The sequence below is a fragment of the Hakea prostrata genome, chromosome 4, assembly GCF_041222555.1.
Source record: "Hakea prostrata isolate BN-2017 chromosome 4, UWA_Hpros_2, whole genome shotgun sequence".
Lineage (NCBI taxonomy): Eukaryota > Viridiplantae > Streptophyta > Magnoliopsida > Proteales > Proteaceae > Hakea > Hakea prostrata.
In genome coordinates this window covers 45,453,449-45,468,656 of record NC_142603.1, presented here as the reverse complement: position 1 = coordinate 45,468,656, position 15,208 = coordinate 45,453,449, and positions in this window count along the sequence as shown.

The window sequence follows — 15,208 nt, the reverse complement described above, 5'->3', positions numbered from 1 at the left end:
AGATAATTTTTTAGGGGCATTGTTAAATACTTCCAAAAAATTATATAATAGTTTTGCACTTTCTCAATCTTGTTCATTTGAGACCATATCTTTGCAATCCATTTGCAAAATTCAAGTCCCAATTTTCTAAGCATTCAAAAGCTTTTTGGAATTCTAAAACTGTCATTAACATGAGATATGTAGAATTTCAAAGAAAAACAACTTCAAGACACAAAGTTTTCTTACATTGAAATAATTTTTTTATTCACAACATAGCTTAAATTGTTGGATACTTTTAGGTGGGCTTCTTACATACCTCATTATGGCCCGATTTTTGCAATTGAGTATCCACAAACTTCAAGACCATTTTTAATAACTAAATTCAAAATATGAGCACAACTGATATAAAAAAATTCACCATTCAACAATAATCCATTTTTTTTTACCGAAAAAACAATAATCCATTTTTTTTTATTGAAAAAACAATAATCCATCTCTTTTTTATCAACTTCATTTTCAAATTTCGAACGGGCACATTATTGTTATATGCATTACAGTACTAGATGCAATTTCTCTAAACACCAATCCAACAAGCTAATCTTCAATGACATTATTGATCATTTCACCTGTGTGGTAATGAGACAATGAATAAACAATAATCATTTTCTGTAATTTCTAATCCAAATCAATGTAATATGCTGTTACGCACATATATTAAGGTTTTGGATTGAAGTCCACATATATGTACTAATGCAAACTCGATAACTATTTTTCTTGAACATATCCTTGGATTTTTTATTTTTTTTTCTTTTTTCCTTCTAAGTATAGCGCAAAACAATATTTTGTCACAGTAGTACGTGACAAAATATTATACATAGGTTGTAATGCCCTTAAGAATCTTTTGTACGTGATTGTAGATCCAATTATACTGCACATCGACATAAGAAACTGGAATTAGACGTCAGAATCTTGCAATTTTGAAATTGATTTCGATTTGAGTTAGGGTTGCGAAAGGGTGCAATCCCAAACACATCCCTATATGTTCTAATCTGAGGCCATTTCCGCCCTGACCCTAATTTAGGGCTGATGCTTATTGTCCTTAGCCTTAAGCCCTAAAGGGCCAAGCCAAGCCCATTCCCGCTTAATTGGCCTTATCCAAGCCTTGTCCCTATCCCTGATTGACCCTCTTCTAGCCTAGCTCTGATTGGCTATGTTCCTAGCCTTGAGTGGCCCTATCCTTGGTCCTAAAGTATAAAAAATAAATTCATAAAAAAATAAATACATAAAAGTATCACAAATAAATTAAATATAAAATTCTCAGAAATATAAGGTGACTCAAGCTCCTACAAAATGATAAAATAGTCAATATGTTCATAGTGTTGCTTTAAACATAAATAAATTCTCCCCGTAATTCCATATAGAGCTTTGAAAGTCTTCCATTGTTTTGGTGATGAAAATTGAAAACCCTACACAAAGTTTTAGATTTTCAGTCAAAAATAAATTAAAAGAAGATCACAAAAAAGTGTTGGTGTTACCATTAAAATGAAAAACAGTTTTATTGCGTCCTTATTATAGTCCTTACCTTCAAATGAAAATAGGAAACCGTGCAATATCATGCTTCAATTCAAACTTGTAACTACACTGTCTTTGTTGAAGTCTAAAGATATTAACAATGTAAATTGTTAATTAGTAAAATAATTCAATATGTAATGCAAAATACGTATAGGTAGAGTATTTCAAAAACTTAAAAATTCATTACCTGGTATAATTTTCTCAATGTCATGTAGGTTTTCTTTAATAATGCAAAATAATGGTGCTTGCCGTAATCAATTTTGTATGCAAACCAAAGCTTCTAAAACCAGTGTTAATGAACTGCAAAATTGGTCTAGAATATGACTGCCAGTGCTAAAAGCTAATTCTGAAACTACAGTGGAGAATTGACAAAATGTCTCGAACCCTTTTACTAACAATAAAAAATCTTGAACTATTAATCTTCCATCAGTTCAAAATATCGAAACTATCCTATTATCTCTACCATCTACAATAATCTCCAAAAAATAATGATCCAACTCATTTCCTACTTGTAAATTCACCTTGTTTTTCATTTTCTGAAGAATCTTATTTTGAATATTCATCGCATAATTCTTTGTAAGATCACTGAATTTAGAAGTTAAAAGCAGTTTCAATTGCATTAGGAGGTAATTCAAATGATTAGTAAGAGTTATAAAACTGATTTATGACATTCTTAATTTTTCCAATCTTCATTTTCACATCAATTGAGAATACTTTTCCAAATAGCAAACCTCCACAAATGCTAATTTGATGTGGGAATTAAAAACAATACCAACAATAAAAAAGATATTAGCATTTTCTGCATTATTCCCATACTTTTTAAATTTGTCCATCATTACTAATGCCATATTAAATGCGTAGCAATGAGGTGATAGTGTGGATGAATTCTAGTGGTCTAGATTGAATATCGACCACCCGTTTTGATTTTATTATTTTATTATTTTTCACTTTTTGAACTACTCCACTAAAACCCCCACAAAAAAAAAACAAACAAAATGGGTGGTCGAGATTTGATCGAATCTCGACCACCACTTTAAATTTGGACCATTCGCAGCTTAATGTTGCGCATCACTAAAGCCAAATCGTAGGGTCTTCACTTCTTGACCATTATATCGAAAGTGATTCAATTTCATAGATTTCAGAAAAATAAGAATTCCAAGTGATGTAAAGTAATTTAGATAATCTTGTAGTGACATTGTAAAACACTTTTAAAAAATTACATAATATTTTGCCTTTTCCCAATCTTTTTCATTTGGGACCATATCCTTACAACTCATTATAAAACTCAACTCCCTAACTTCTAAGCATTTAAAAGCTTTTTGGAATTTTAAAACTGTTTTTAACATGAGATATGTAAAATTCTAATGAGTAGCAACATCAAGACACAAAGTTTTCTTACATTGAATTTTTCTTGACAACATAATTTAAATTGTTAGGAACTTTTAAGTAAGCTTCTAACATACCTCACTACAACATTTATTTTTACTATTGAGTTCTCACACACTTCAATATCATTTTTAATAATTAAATTCAAAATATGAGCACAACATCTAACATGAAAATATTATTTTTTTCTTAACAAAAAATAAAAAAATAAAAAGACAATAATTCATTTTTTTTTATCAACCTCCTTTTCAAAATTCGAGCAGTCACATCATTGCTATATGCATTATATAATAATAGAACACAATTTTTTCAAACACCAATCCAACAAGCATTAGTCAAGGACATTATTAATAATTTCATTGGTGTGGGGTGATGGGATAGTGGACAAATTAATAATTATTTTCTTTAATTTTCAATCTAAATCAATGTAATGGGTTGTTACACAAATATATTTAAGGTTTTGGATTGAAGTCCACATATATGTAGTAATGCAAATCCAATAACTATTTTTCTTGAATATATCTTTCAATTTCTTTTATTTTTTTCTCCTTCCAAATATAGTGCAAAACAATCTTTTGTCACAGTGGTACGTGACACTGTGACCAAATATTAACTTATGTTATAATGCCTTTAGAAATTTACTAAAACATTCTTGTTTGACAAATGTAAAAAGTAGCTCATCCATAATGACCATAATGGCAAGCTAATTTCTACAAATTTCTTGGTCAAATTTCCAACTTGATAAAGCAGCAAAGTTCTTACCATCACTATCCTCAACTGAAAATATAACAACTTTTGCTTCGTGTCTTTTTGACTAGCTGTATATTTGTAATATCTTTTTAAGTGTCTTTCTAATCCACTAGTCCCACTTGAACTAACATAAAAAAAATTCCATTACAATAGTTGTATTTGCATTTTGTAATTTTTGAACCACTAGGAGGTGCAATTTTAATAAAATTATTCCAAACACTATTTGATCATACTATTTTACTATAAGAAGATACTTCACTTGAAGCAACATTTTTCATGTGTAGAATCGTTTGGCTTATCTGTTGCACTTGAGTTGGTATTTCCTTGCATTGTTAATATTTGCAAATATAAAATTTCATTTGCGTAAACAAACTAAGAATACTATAAAAAACAATAATAATAATAATAAAATAAAAAAGCTAAGAAATGTATTGAAACATATGAACTTAGATAATTGTATTCGAGGTTTAAAGTATCGATATCAAATATTGTATCGGTCAAGTGATATTAAGAGACGTATCGTCCTATTTCGAGTGTTGTATCACTCTAGCTAATGTATTTTAGTGTAATTCAATAAAGAGACGTATCGAGATATATCATATTGGTTTGGTCAAATATGAATATATATTGGCTAGTATCGTATGGTATCGTGGGACACTTTAAACATTAATTGTATTTGTTATTATATAGACTTGAATGTAGGAAGGTAACTAAAATATATAAAAAAATAATGTAACTAGCAAGAGACTTTTGAAACTAGTAGATACCACATTTAGTAGGAGTTGAGGTTTTTCTCCCCATTCCCATCCACTATTTCTCTCTTATGGTTCAAGTTGCCCATGAGCACTTGATTAGTAAGTTAAATTCAACAACAACCATGCACAAATCATTGAGGCTAAACAATAGTATCTCAAAGTGAGTAAAAAATGGATATTTGAACCAAAGGCCACTCACAATCTATTGCTACTACAACATTCAATTTGTATTGTACCACAAAAGCTTCCATCTAAAGTGTTTCAAAACAAGAACTAATTATTGTTAACCTTGTTCATCATGATAGGTAAGAATTAACGTTAAATAATAATTTTTTGTAATTTTCTTTCCTTTTCCCCCTTCTCTGAAGCATAATTGGGAATCTTTCCTCTTTCACTCCTAAATAAACATGTAAAGATGCTCCACAATGATTCTCAAGGACTTCCCTCATTCTAAAATACAAGTTATTTGGTTATTAAATTAAAATTTCTATTGAATAAGTTGATAGTATCCTAAGTTTACTGTACCCAGCTTTAACTTAAGATTGTCTGACTCCTAGATACAGAAGCATTATTCATTTTGATAAAGAGACACTTCATTGTCCATGTCTCACTACCCAGGATTCTGGTAGTCAGAAGGCCTGTACAACTTTATAGTAAGCATAAGATGCACATCTGGCCTTCTGAAATTGTGAAACAAGAGCAGTAACCCTCTTAAATGCATCACCCAAAAAGAGCAACTTAAAGTTGTAAGAGACGAGGTCATACTTTTGTTTCTTTATGCTAATGAACTTCCAAGTGGTTTCTTCTCTTTAGCATTCTTATCTCTCATTTCCCTTTACACCCCAAAGATCCAGAAGAGATAACCTCAAGTTCAGGGTGAAACAATTCCATTTAAGATTTATTTCAATCAACCCATCTTAAATGCATAACCAATAGTTTTAAGGTTTTTTAGAGTTACAACATCAATCACCTCACCCAAAAATCCCAACAACGAAGGTCCTCCTACTGATGCATATGGCCCTCGACATGCCTCCATTATATTTCAACAGAAAACAAATGCACAATATTTCTTTGTTCAACCGGCACATAGAATCTCAAACGATTAGATGACCAGAAAAGAATGCACAAGGGCTTTGGCATGATTGATGGAGAATGATTTACCCCAAAAAGAATGATAAGAAAATGGACTATCTTCTATCACAGAACACCAATTAATCAAGATTTTTGGGCAACAACTTCTAATAATAAGTGAAAAAAGTAATTCCTATTGCAACTTGGTGGGTTTAAAGGAATGTGAATTAGGCTGCTCATTGCTGGTATAAACTCATTTTTAAAGGTTTTCAAATTGTGTATTCTAGGTCATCTCACAAAGGTAAGAGATTTCCAAGTTGATTACTATGGTCTCCCTTCACCTATATACCACTAATCCCAAATGACAGACAAATATTAGTGAGACTGTTCATGCAAAATGTCTATCAATATGACTTTGATCATATCAATCTTTACTAAGTCGACTAAGATGTTACTTCCATTGATCTGAGTTCACAAACCAACAATTTCCAATGGTTTTGGAGGTTCATGTATTGTAGTTCACTAGTTTGATATGAGTTCAAGTGGAAATTAAGGAAATCTTGTTGGTTTGTCCTAAAGCATAATATGAGTTCAAGGAAATCTTGTTGTTGGTTTTGAAGTCGAAGAGGAATAATTCTGTTTTGAATTAAATACGCTCTGCTTTGGATTGACTAGTCCATGATTTCTTACTATATGGTGATAAACCACGATTACACCCTACATAGTACAACTCTATGTAATCATTGATGAAATATCTACCAAATCTACCAACGGTTTCAAACTTATTTTGGTCATGGATATTGCTTCCAACATAGTGCTCTTTGTCTAAGATGTGAATGTTCACAAACTCCAACTATATGAGAATTCCTCAAAAGCAGATCTTGGTATGGCAATAGTAAGTCAAGCCCTTCTGTCTTTTTTCTGGTGTCACAGCCATTATCATTTGTCTCACAGCCTTTGTCCTCTCATCTGATGCAAAGAACTGAGACCCCAAACAGCAGGGGGAATCAAAATTTGTGCCACATGAAGTTTTATTTTAGGATGATAAGTCCCAAATAATTTTTGATATTACAAGTCTCGTATTCTAGGGCATCTCACAAAGGTAAAAGATTTCCAAGTTGACTACTATGGTCTCCCTTCACCTATATACCACTAATCCCAAATGACAGACAAATATTAGTGAGACTGTTCATGCAAAATGTTTATCAGTCTGACTTTGATAATATCAATCTCTACTAGGTAGATTAAGATGTTACTTCCATTGATCTGAGTTCACAAACAAACAATTTCTAGTAGTTTTGGAGGTTCATGTATTGTAGTTCACTAGTTTGATATGAGTTCAAGTGCAAATTAAGGAAATCTTGTTGATTTGTCCTAAAGCATATTATGAGTTGAAGGAAATCTTGTTGTTGGTTTTGAGGTCGGAGATGAATAATTCTGTTTTGAATTAAATAAGCTCTGCTTTGGATTGACTAGTCCATGATTTCTTACTGTACGGTGAAAAACCATGATTACACCCTACATAACAACTCTATGTAATCATTGATGAAATATCTACCAAATCTACCAACGGTTTCAAGCTTATTTTGGTCATGGATATTGCTTCCAACATAGTGCTCTTTGTCTGAGATGTGAATGTTCACAAACTCCAACTAGATGAGGATTCCTCAAAAGCTTTGAGAGGTTTAGAGAATGGAGTGGAGTAACATCTGTTAATCCTTCAAGCATCTGAACCACTAGTCCCATTAATGGCTTGTGAGCTTCATCATCTTGGATGAACCAACAAGCAACTTTACAAGCTTTAATGACTTGATAATAGCTTGCAGCTCAAGAGGTTAAGGACTTTTCCATTTTCATTTCCATTCTAGCTACAACTCATTTTCAAAGGGCATTATTCTTTTTCCTTGTTAGGTTGGTACTATAAGTTCATATTCATAAGTTATGACAACATCTTTAGTTTTAACCTAAAAACCTTTAAACTCTCAATAAAATATTTTGAGAAGCAATAGAGAAAGGCTGAAATAGAACTCACAGCTGAACCTACAATCAAGAAAATGAAAAACACAACATACAGGGGGGGAAATGATTCAAAGAATGGCAACACACCTTAAATTTCAAGCCTTTGAGTTGAGATTTGAGAAAAAAATAAAAAAAGCCTGAGACCTTTGAAGAACTAAACACAATTTTACACTTGAGTTGAGAGTTAGAGAGTTGATACTTGAGACTTTGAGAAGGAGAAGAGAAAAGAACAATACTATTGAAGTCACTAGAATACAGGTGATGATGGTGTATTTTCAGCTTCTTCTTTTTTTTCTTTTTTATTTTTATTTTATTGAGTAAGATGTCTTCTCAGCTTCACTTGTTAAGCAAACTTCTTAAGTTTTTATTTAAATTTCCTATGTTCTTGGCCTCTTCTATAGATTTGACTTTGATAGATGACTATATTTTAAATATTTTTCAGCATTTTTCTCTTTAAATGCAGGTAAGAGAAGGTTTTAGTCCTTTAGAAATTTGAATACTTTAAAAGAGCATATGGTTACACTTGACTTGAGATGGTTATGAACAAAACGATAAAAACAATTTTTTTTTTCATTCATATTTTGAGTTAATATAGCCAGACTTAAAGTACACCTGACATTTTTCTAAACGAGTACATTATTATTATGATTTCTGAAAAAGGGATAACATTAAACTTACCCATTTCTTTAATAAATTAAGGTGGAGAATAAATGATTTAACATATATCTTACCAAAATATGTTCATAAAGAATTCACTTTTGCAATATATTAGGTTCGCCAAAGACATGAACCTATTAAATTCTAGGGGAGGTTAAATCATATTTTGGTAAGATATATGTTAAAGTGGATTTTTTTTTTCCTCACTTTTTCCTAAGTCAATATATATCTTTCTTCCTTAGAAATCTTCTAATAATTTAATCTAATGCATAGTTTATTTGAAAATTTCAAATCTAATAACGAAAATATTTTAAAAAAATTACGAGAAAAAAAATATGTAACTACTAACTTGTGATTTAAGAGGCTAAATTATATATTTTTTTGCCAAATGGATTCTCTTTGAGGTTTTTCAGTAGATGTAATGCTTGACAACCCATGCACTCTTACCAAATAAACAACCTTCAAATGATATAGTAAAAATTCGAATAAACAATACTATTTTTTATTTTATCTGATAAAACTAGTTGATTATATCTATGAAACTAATTTTTAAATATTTTCTATTAATCCACTCTGATACCCTGAGTAAAAAGGTTGAGGGGAGATGAGTCAATTTGAAATTTTTTTTCAAAGCAAACATTGGTATCATAGTAAAAAGGTTGAGGGGAAATGAGTCAATTTGAAATTCTCTCCAAAGCGACCATTTTTCTCACTATTACTATTAGTTATTAACATTAATTATTAAGAAGGTCTTACCAGTATAGGTTTGATCCAAAACAGTTTCAATGACAATCACAGTTTATATCGGGATTTAACCCTTTTAAGCCCTACCCACATAATATTTTTCAAAAGACAAAAGACTTATGACCTTTAAAATGTATTCCTATGTATTTATAAGTTTGATTCTAAAAAATCTTAATTTAATTGAATTAGGAAGTTGATTATAAGTAACTCGCAGTTATTTACATAAATTTTATTAATAAAAGTCTAGAATGTAGCTCAGCGTGTAAATGACTAAACGGACAACTGAAATCCGCTTCCGAATCTGCATCCACATTTGTTTAAGGGTATCCAAATCTTTTTGATTATTAATGGGATGTAAATATGGTATTATTCTTTTAGACTGATTATTATCCAATTAAATGAATTATTTGAATTTTTTTATTCTTTTATAAATTTTTTACTTGAGATAAGTGAATTTTTTTTTTGAATTTTCTATTGAAATAATTATTAAAGTTGCTGAATTATTAAATTCCAAACATAACCTCATAAATAAAATGGTAAAGATGTCAACAAATAGTCCAAAACTTGTATTCAGTCTATATTTTTACTCATTTAGAATTTAGAGAAATAGTGAAATCCCTATTTTCTATGGTTTTCTAATTTGGTATTCGATGAAAATTAGGGTTATTATATGTAAGTTCGAAGGAAAAAAGAAAAAGTCTTGTCTTAATTCTCAATTTCTAAGACAGTGGTCGAACTTCATTCCAGTCTGTCTTTTCCTCCGTAGTTAAAGAAAATTGTATTTTAGTTACAAACACAACTATATGTCCTTAATAAGTATTTTTGAAGTACCACATTGGAGGTAAAAGAAAGATATCAATATTCATGATAAGAAGTTGGGGTGTAGATTTGTTAGATATTAATTCTCTATATGCTAGTTTTTATTACTTATAATATATTCTTGTCTTAGTCAAAAAAAAAGAAAAGAAAAAAGAAGTTAATATTTTTGAAAACGAAAAATGACTTAGGTCGAACCTCAAGGGGTTCAAATAAAAATTACCCTAAAAATAATATAAAAAGTTAACTCACAGTCTAATATGATTAAAATGACTCAAGGTCAAAATCAATGCTTTTTTCAAGGTTAATATGAAGATCAGGGTAAAAATCTAGTACATGATCATGGTCAAATTTGCATCAAGACTAGGGCCAAAATGAGATGGATGTTACTACATTAGTTAATGAGGTTATAATTTATTTTTGTTAATTTTCTACAAAACAATATCATGTTTTTAAAATCTAACACATGTCATGCATCCACCCATGTGGATTAGAATTAATTCCTCTCTATGTGGGTGGAAGATCCAAACTCAAATTATGTCCAGGATCAGAGCCAAAATCAGGGCTAGGACTAGGGCCAAAATCAGGGCCTGGGTTAGGTCTAAAAATTTAGGGACGGGCCAGGATAGGCCGGGCATGCTAAAGTGTAATCCCAAAACCGCCCTTGGCCTTAGTTTAGGGCTAGAATATTTTGGCCCTAACCCGCCCGTAGGGCCAAAATCTTTAGCCCAAGCTGTGAAATCCAGCCCTAACCCTAACCCGGAAACCTTGTTGTTTTTAGGTCCGAAGACCCGAAGTGAAGGTAGAAGGCAACTATGGGCCATCTCAATGGAAAACATAGTGTTTGACCCAGAATCCATGGAAATTGATAGTGGTGTTCCATACTTGGAAACTTTGTCTGAGTTGGAGAAGAAACTGCACATTAATGAAGGAGAGCCTGGCTGTTGGACCTAAAGCCTATTTAGACATGGTTTGAAGGCATCCCTCCATGCTAGGTAAGTTGTTTGATGAGTTGTGAGAAGCCCATCGAAAGACATTGAGGATAGGACCTTGAATTCCCTGTTTTAGAGTTCTTTGTCGGCATTGGTCGACTGGCTAGTCCAATAGTGACAGTAAGGTCAAATTGGTAAAAACTCTAATTTTTTAAAGGGTTTTTGTTCTATTTAAAGGGAACTCTGTGTTTTTCACTCATAATCAATTCTAAACTTATGGAGAACGTGGGAAGAACCCTAGGACCTCCTCTTCGAAGCCAAGGAAGATCCCCAAGCATCCATTCGAGTTTATTCATCGGTTCTTCTTCTACAAAGGTTAGTAATCGAATTGTTTCTTCTTCGAAGCCAAGGAAGATCCCCAAACATCCATGAGAAATGTATCATCACACTACTGTAATGGCCTCTTCTTTGGTTCTATTAGCCCTAGAGTTAATTGGTGAATCCTCCAATTCACTCTATATTCTTGAAGCCACATGGTGATATTCTTGAAATTGATCTTACCTGAGATCTTGATTACTCCCTCATTATTTTTCTACCTATCTTAGTGATTGTAAGGAAGGTCTCACACCAGTGTTACAATCTTTCCTTCTATCCCCATGATTGTTGGGTTGATCCTTATTTTTCTTTCTACCATGGGAATTTAAAGTGGTTGATTTTGGGAGGAAACTCTTGGGTAACCCTCATGAGAGGGGTAACCAAATTGGGAACCTTAATTCTCTTTTAATTCGTTGAATCCTCCCCAACACCTTTCTTGATTATAAATTTCTATTTTTCTTGACCTAGGGGGTGAATCTTTATTCTCCCTAATCTTTCCATGAGACCCATGAACTATATACAATGAAACCCTAATCTTATTGTTCAATTAGGATTCTACTTTTTGACCATATTTTGATGCTTAGACCTTCATAGATAGTCTTAGTATGTTTTTAGGAAACTCCCTTTCGAATTTCGGAGCAATCGGACTTTAAACGAAGAAGTTATGACCAAATTCGAGTTTTCTGCCCCATTGGTCTACTTGTTGGTCGATTGGACAAGGCTGCCAACCAAGCTACCAACAATGACAACAGCTTGTTTCTTCATCCAATTTGATTCGTTTGACTTATAATCTTCTAGGTTTATTCCTAATGATTGTTATATGATTGTTTAGGGTTTATTTACTAGTCTTGGACTTCTCGTCATATCCTCCGAAATTCTTTGAAATTTGTTTAAGGTAAGCACGGTTGATCCCTAGACCTAATATACATGTTTACTTGTAATCGATCGGATTGCATGATTATACTACTGTTGTAATAGCTTTCTTATAATTATATTGTTGTTGTAGTTTCTTCAACTACAGTAGTACTTGTTTATGTGATTCAAATATTATATCTCACTTATGTTTTGTATTATCAGTTGTGCTTGTGAATGACTGAATTGGGATTGTGATTGCTTAGGTTGTGATTGGGGAATGGGGAATGCCCTTTCGGCTTTTCTGCCTTTGGACACCAGTGGATGTGGTATGGGACATTTTTCCTATGGTGCCCCTTGGCGCTTTCCCTGATTACTGGTTGACATATTTATGGCACATCTAGAAGTATTTGGCTAGGATGTCCCTGTTATATCAGACCCGATCGAATGGGTATTGAGACCGAGCAACCCGTGACAGCAATGGGGATTTGTGGGCGCTCAAGACCGGTAACCAACCCGTGAAAGGACATGGATCACATTGTGGGGGCCATTCAATTGGTAGGGTTGTAGTGGTGAAACGTGGGCTCATGGGCGCTCAAGATCGGTATTCAACCCATGAGAACTGCCTATTGACTATTTGTGGATGACCAAAAGGGTTGATGAGTCCGTAGTCCGAGTTGGTTGTAGGCATAAAATACGCTGACTCTAGAGAGAAGGATACCGAAAATGATCCCGAGAGGGGAGGAATGTAAGTATTTGGATCTAAGTTGATATAACTAAGTAGAAAACTTGCATTTGGTTAGGCTTAACCTTGACATACGCCAGTACTCAAACCAAACAAGGGCGTGAGAGAGTGTTGACCTAAACCCAACCAAGGAATGTCTGAGAGGAATGCATGACCCATTGCCAACTGGAGAACCCAAGATACCGATATGGTTAAGGGAGAGTGATTTTGAACCCTACCAGAAGAGTGTGGTGCTATGACTTAAAGCATGTCTACCAATAGAGACCATCATACATAGAGTTAGAAGCATGTTTGCATTATTTGTTTCATATCATATTACATTCAGTATGATTTGCTATCATGTGTTATTATGTTATTATCGAATGAACTATCTTGCTAAGTTCTTTTGAATTCACTCCTTTTTGCAACATCTTTGTTAGACTTATCTGCAGGAACTGACGATATTGATGGTCAATACTATGAAGACCAAGTTGATGATTCTTACAGTACTCAAGGTACTGGTTACGGTGACTATGACGGTGAAGACTACCAATACAAGACTGGAGCTTATTAGGATTAGTTCGACTCTAGCACTTGTGTGCCAGTGATGGGACATCGTCTCTTCCTCTTTTTTATTTTTATAGATTCGATGAGACCTTAGTTTTGTTTTGTTTTCCTTTTCATTTTGATAACCAGTTGTAATTTTTCTTTTACTTTTGATCTACTTTTCCGCTGCTATTGTAGAGTAATTTTCCGCTATACTCTACATTTGGTTTATTCTATTGGTATCATTTTCCACACTCTAATTGTATTCTTGAACCTTATCTTGATCTCTTGATTAATATAGTTAATTTTGATTTAAATCTTGTTCTCGATTATATTATTGTAAATGTGGGAGGATGATTTCCTTAAATACTGGATCTTCGGGGTTGTGGATCACACACTCGGATATGCCAGATAGAGTACTGGCTGGGTGGATGTGACACAAGCCCTATTCGGGCTCAAGACCAAACTTGTACCCCAAATTTGAGTATCACCTCTCTCTATCAAATTGGGATTGGATTTGGGTGCAAATTAGCTGATAAAAGAAGGGACATGATTTCTATTCTAGTGACACCTGCCGTAAGTGGCTGAATCATATAGCTCATAAAAAATTTACCAGGAGAGCCCCTTCAAAGTGAGCATCCAAACTCATCAAGTTCTTTGAAAATGAAATACAATTGTCACTCCAAAAATAGTGTCATAACTGTAAACCTAAGTATGTCAATTTGTATGGTTTCAGTTTTTCAAATTTGACAAGGTGAGGTTTAGATCAAACGAGGTATGAATCAACCCAGATCGACCGTTTTGCATACTATTTGGTTTTTATTATTTGATTTACAACCAATTCATAGTGTCTATTTTAAAACATTATAATCAAAGCAAGCTTGATTGAATTTTTTTTTTCCCTACTTGGTAAAAGACTAATGCTTCCACATAGGAGGTCAAAGTTCGAATCCTCTTAGAGCTAGGGGTGAAGCTCCGCCTATATTAATTATATAAAGCTCCCTTGAAGAGGTAGTCGATGTGCGCGTAAGCTAGCCTATATGAATCTCAGATTAAAAAAAAAAAAAGTTAAACCTTTTAAAATGGTTAAAATACCCTTGAACAAAATAAAACCCTACATTCAACTAGTCTTCATCTCCCTTTACCATATGCAAGCTTTCATCTTTTTGCATTTTTACATCTTAATGATTTCTATTCATGAACGAATATTTTTTTGTTTTCCTCTACTTCGCCATCTTATTCCCTTAGAATGTGGGGATGATATTGAAAATGGATAAATAAGAATTAACTAAGACTAATTATAGTGTTAGTAATTGAGGGTCTGATTGATAAATTGAATAATTCAAGGAGTGACATTAAAATTAGAGGATAAATCGAGGGGTGGTGCTTCCCTTATCTTTTTCATTTTTTCCCCCTTAGACAAAAGCTTGTTTTGAAAATTCTAGAGGTAGTAGCATATAATCCCTAAAAGCTAGAGGCCAAACTACCCATGTAATTTTGCCCAAGAATTAGAGAAAAATAAGGTGCATTAAAGAATGTTTCTGTTGTTCTTTTGGTTTTAAAGAATGAAATAACAGGTTAAGGGCATTTGATAAGACGGTTCTCTTTTTGTTCTTTAAATGCACCATTTTTTGGAGAAATAAGTAGAAAAAATAAACATATGAGATTCACATGTAACTTGGTAGAGAATAGAAAAAGAAAGGAAATAAAAGAATTTTTTGAAAAAGTTTTTATTTGGATCTCACTTTTAATATTTTCTTTACTTTCTATAAATTTAAGAGACTTAAAAATGAATGGGACGAGAAATATTTAGCATACCACTTTAGCAAAGAATTACTCATTTTTTTTTTACTCCAATGAATTATATAAATCATACTTTGTGATTTTATATAAAAATTACTTTTCAAACCCTATTTTTCCCACCCCACTTCATGTCCAGAAAGGTTTGGAAAAAATGGTCTGAGACTCTTGAGGGACACCTTTAAAAGAAATGTGAGACATGTTTTTGTGAATGAACAGAAACAAAACTC